The 5,941-nt window shown below is 30.5% G+C and overlaps 1 protein-coding gene across 3 annotated transcripts in view; it reads right to left on the bottom strand.

Annotated features, from left to right (window-relative positions):
- LOC108693451 (epidermal growth factor receptor kinase substrate 8-like) overlaps positions 1 to 5,941 on the bottom strand; it is a 21,611-nt gene that overhangs the window by 9,998 nt on the left and 5,672 nt on the right. The window lies entirely within an intron of this gene.

Below are 5,941 nucleotides of genomic sequence, written 5' to 3' on the forward strand. Positions count from 1 at the left end.
ATTTTTATTAATTACTTTATTAAATATTTTTGTAATTATTTTTTGTATACGAGTATTAAAATATTCATAAAAATCTAATTAAAACGAAAATAATTGCTGTAAATGTAGTTTGAGCTGCAAGGAAGGAGACAACTCGCTGAAATTTTGCATATGGCACAAATAATTTTAAACGTAAAACGGTATTGTAGCAATATTTTTCTTTTTTATTTTCTAGCGGAAAGATTCGTCACGTGTAAATTTATGCATCACAGAATATACACGCTCATCAATGGATCATTGATAGAAGAGAAACTGAGACGACGATTAATTTTTACATAACTATATGCGAAGAATGTGAATTTGTTCCAAGAGAAATTCCTCAAGATCATTCTCCTCTAATGTTAACGTGCAACCGCGTGTAAGTAACTTAAAAAATACTCGATAAATTCAGAGAAGAATGTGAGTAATATACAAATCAATATACAAATAAATCCATAAATTTTAATTAATTACGACATAAGTATGTATATAATAACAATGCATGCAAAATATTGTATAATAATTATGTCTTTTATCATAGATCGCATCGGTCCTAAATCAAGGTTTCTTGCACGCTATTCTATTCAATACGCAATGCAAGTCTTGTGATATTACGTAGGGGGTGTAAATATTTCTTGAATGAGTTCCGTAAATACATTCAGTAACTGTGAATTGTCACAGTTTGCGTAACGATTGATCGTTGATTCTTTCGTAATGCTAAAAATATTAACGAGTTTACGTAAATACATACTCATTGGTGAAAAAATTATGCGTTTCCTGCGATTATGCAGCAACTCACTTCATATACAAGGAAATCTCCAGAGTCACAAATATTATTACAAATACGAGGCGTATAAAACTTCCGAAGTTTCTTGAAAAATAAATTGCAGAGATATTGCAGATATAGGAGGCAAATAGAAGTAATCTAATTACAATCAAACAAATTGAAATCAAATATCAACAATTGTGACTTATATGTATGAACAGTTGTGTTTACATGTCGCAACAATATTTTACACAAGTGGTAATATTTTAAGAACAACGAGAAATCTATCAAAATTTTTTTCTTCAAATTTTTCTGTTACTTGGATCTTTGTCTCTATTGGAGGATAAATATTTCTCGACTCATTACATTGTAATTAATTACAGTGTGTGTTTAATTATTTAGTTGACTGCGCCCTTCCCTCCCCCCTCCCCCTGTTTATACTTTCGAAAGTGCGAACAACTGTACGAGCAGTCAGGCATTTCGCTTAGAAATTCTCGCTCGCGATTCTAATGATTCGTCAAATCGATTCAGCTAAATCGGCCGCTAAATATAAATCCATTCGGCATGTAGGAATTAATAATAAGGAGATTCCTCCTCTTGTTAAACAATAAGTAATTTCGATTCGCTTTCACTGACGTCAGTAGGTAGTTTAGAGGCAATTTTGCAATTTACAATGGAATAAGATACCGTGAGAACGCAAAGAAAGCATTGTTGTACGACAAGCATGTTAATCGGTTGTCATTTTGTATAATGACAAATATAAGTAGTGCTTAATATGGACTAGGCTATTCTCTACATCAAATAACGGCAGTGTAATTACGTAAAGTATAATTAAAAAAAAAAACAATTACGTTAAAAATTATTAAAAATGTTTTATACAAATAATGAATAATATATAAATTAATATTATTTAATATTAATTAATTAATAGATTTATGATGAACAGTCTCCAGTTTATATATAAATTATATTATATAGATATATTACATAATTTAGATTTTAATATTGATATAAAAAAAGATAAACGTATATAAAGTGTACATAAAAACGTAAACACACGTAAATAGAGATAAATATAGATATAGATTTATAATCAGAAAAAAGATATAAAACGCGCTTACGCATTTTGATTATTTCGAGTATTTTGAATTTCGGATTGATTATTCTATATACTATTCGATTTAACACCCGGCGAATCAAGATAAATTATCACATTTTATACATTTTTTTTAACGAGATAAGAAAGAAAAAGAGAGAGAAAAATGGATGTCACTTTTAGTAGCTGATCTACTTTGTCATTTCATTAACAGTATATATGATTTTACGTGTCAGCGAATTTAGGTCACAGAATTATATCGCGCATAAATTGATAGTATTGCGTAACTATAACGATACGAAATTGATCTGATGATAGCATTTAGGTTCGTCATCGTATATCAAGGCAAGGAATGTAAATTATGTTTCCATTTAACAAAAAAAAAAAGTATTTTTCTTAAATTATACTATCTTGACTGCGGTTGTCTGACATTTAGTGGCATTAATGAGAAAAAATTGGCATGTTCGTTCGGTTCGGCTATAATATTAATAATTACGTATAAAGAGCCTCAAATTTTGTACAATCGTTTCCTACATTACATGCTATATATTGCACTTCCTTTCTATAGATTCTTCGGTCAATTTAGTGCCAACTTATCCTTAGCGCGAAGGTTTAATATAACACACCGTTTATTTAAATTTTTTAAATTTTCTTCACTAATTGTAAGATTTTTTTAAGTGATTTTTCTCAAGATTAAAAATTCCATCCTATTGTGATCCATATACTATATATATTTTTATATATTTAATCATATATTTTAAGGTACTTCCTTATTTCAAGTTTAAGTTTAAAAAAAGAGTGACATTAATCTAGCGGAACACGAATTGTAAAAATAAGGAAACGCACAATAAAATTATGGATCGTGTATAAAACATTAAATATAACTATTTCGCCAGCGAGTTCTCACGCACCGAAGGTAACTACGACTCGACGTGAAAGAATTCCTGTTTGCAACGCAGTTCTAATGCTAGCCTACGGATCTCGACGGAGGCCTAACACATAGCAGTCATGGCAAAAAGGGAAGGGAAAAGGAAAGAAGGTGAGTGGGCTTCGGTATATGCCTCTCCAAGAGACTCAAGTTATTAATGCGTTTCAATCCTGCAATATCGGGAATTCTTCATCGGCGCTCTGAATTCTAGATTTTCCTCGACTTTACATACAATATATACCTAATATACCTAATATATAAAATAAATATCATATATTTTCTTCTAGTATCTTAGTTATAAAATACTTTTCATACCTCCAACTTCCAAATAAGCATTTCATTGCGTTAAAATTGGATTTAATAGTTCTTCCAATCTCGAGAAATAAACATTTAAGATACTTATCACTTTGTAAAATTTTATAAAAATTGGAGTATGCAAATTTTGTATTAGTGCGGAATGATAATATGTGAAAAAAAAAAAACGTTTTATATTAAAGTTCTCATTGAGAACACATACAATTTTATATCGCGGAAGAGATACACTTACACTCGTTAAATATTTAAATTATGGAAAAAAAATAAAGGGCAGTATATTATTAATAATTAATGTACTATATTACGACATCGTAAATGCACTTTGCGACAAGTCTCAAACATAATGATTTACGAACACATCCTATCTACAGAAAAATAATTATTAAGATATTGACAAAATCAGTTCATAAATATGCAAAAATCAATGTAAGTCCATTTTTTAACATATTTATATAATTATTGTGAAAAAATTAATCTCGCCGAAATTATATAGTATCTTTATTTTTAATTCCAACCTTTTCTTTACATCAATTTATCCTGTGTGAGTGAGCAGTGAGTTTCATTTAATCATGGAATGCATCGTGATATCGTGTATTCGAAGCCTTAAATATATTTGATATCTGCGATTTAACCTTGGAACTATTAAATTTTTCATTCAATCGTTATTGTACGAGCAGACAAATATATTAATCGATTCAAATTTCATCGCCCCTCTCTCTCTCTCTCTCTCTCTCTCTCTCTCTCTCATCGTTGAAAATAAAATATCTTGATAACTCATAAGATCTTTCACGCAATGTTATGTTTTTACTCATTTGCACCAACTCTTTTCATGTACAAAGCGGAAAACTCTAAACCATAATTTTCGCCCATACCAATGGGTTAACAACCTTGAACATGCTCGAGATGTTCCACGCACTGGCGACGGAAGGGAATGCGAGCAAGTATTTTGTTGCTCGTGTGCGCGAGCAGGAGCGTGATGATAAATCAAGATGATGCACATTTTACGATGCACTTTATATCCACCGTACACGGATTCCGTTAACGAAGGTATAAATTCCGTATTTTCCGCGGTATTGGTACTGAATAGAAAACCCGACAGATATGAGACACAGTATGGCGCAGCATTATACGACGCGACGTTGTCGAAAGCCTACAAATTAAAGGCCGACACGATTAATCTCAAAAAAATGCTTCTTTTCTTCTATTACGCGTTTACATTTTTATTTAACAGAACGTAATTCGATAATTATCTGGGAAATAGAGAAAAATAAGCTCACAAACGTCGAATTGCAATAAACGAGTTTATTTAAATAAATTCTCCAAAGTCTAGATAAGTTCAATTCATTCTAAAAGATAGCAAATAATTTTATTTCTGTCTCTAGAAAAGAGTTTTTGAATTTTATTTCTATTTCTCAGAGATATATATAATATATATATATAGATACATTATAATCATACCGAGGCATTACCTCGTATGCCGCATTATGTCTTTTATGGAATAGAGATTTATCAAAGTCACGGCGTATCTGAAAACTCGGTCCCGGGAACGCAGCACGAGCCGTAATTATGTTTGGATGCACATGCACGAATTGCATGTGCGCATTCGAGAAAACGTAATTTCGGAAGAATGTCTCGATTGTCATCTGTTTCTATCACTCCTTTACTTCTGTTTCTTCTACGCATTCAATAAATTAATGATCAATTAAAAATAGCTCAAAACGAAAATAGTGTTAAAAATTATTTTTTTTTAATGTCGCTCTATTCAAATGCTACGTTCTCGTAAATGTTATTAACTATCAATGCTTCTCTCTGCTTCTCTTTTATTCTTCTATATGTAAATTATAATATTGTCTGTGAGAGTGTTGTAGTGTGTAACTAATCACAATAATTATTAAGATATTGGCAAAATCGGTCCATAAATAATGCAAAAATCGATGTAAAATCCCTTTTTTTAACATATAATTCTTGTAAACTAACTATATAATTATTGTAAAAAAAATTAATCTCGCCGAAATGATAATATCTGTATTTTTAATCCGCGTGCATTCCAACCTTTTCTTTACATCAATTTATCTTGCAGCGATTTCATTTATGCGCAACTGGAACTCCCGTGCTACAATCGAGTAATATTATCACACTGGTGAGTTTTATTTTTTGTATATTACTGGGACATGGCCGTACGGCGATTTTACAGGCCAGTAGGCATGCAAATCTCAGAAAACGTGAAAAAGACTGCATTAACACCGGTACATGCAGCTGTAACTGTTTACGCACAACATGCAACAAATATCACATATTGTCACAGCATTCCATCAACATCGATATATTGTTGATGAATATTTATGATTTTTATCAAAGAGGATCTAATTCTCTTTGATTTTTATGTCATCATTGATAAATCTTGATGACATTTCGTTAAATATGCGAAAACTCGTATAAACTTTTCTAAATACATATAATTATCATTTTTTAACATAGTTATTATTGCGAATATTATAAATAGAAAGCAATGTGTAAATATTATGCCATCCTCCTTCAATATTCCGCAATTATTATTACTTAATGGATGTTCATCAAGATATGTTCACTTTACATATAGGACGCATGTGGGATGCACATGCAAATCATAGAAAGCGTGGAAAATTTTCATTGGTACAATTCATACGCAGTCAATTAGAATCACTTGCAAAAACAAGACGATATATTACGCCAAGATTCATTATTATCATTAATTTACATTTGATTAAACATGTTCAACATTCTAGGAATTTACCGTTTTCCTTCGAAAAAAAAAAAATATATATATATATATATATAT

Source organism: Atta colombica, unplaced genomic scaffold (genome assembly GCF_001594045.1).
Source record: "Atta colombica isolate Treedump-2 unplaced genomic scaffold, Acol1.0 scaffold109, whole genome shotgun sequence".
NCBI lineage: Eukaryota > Metazoa > Arthropoda > Insecta > Hymenoptera > Formicidae > Atta > Atta colombica.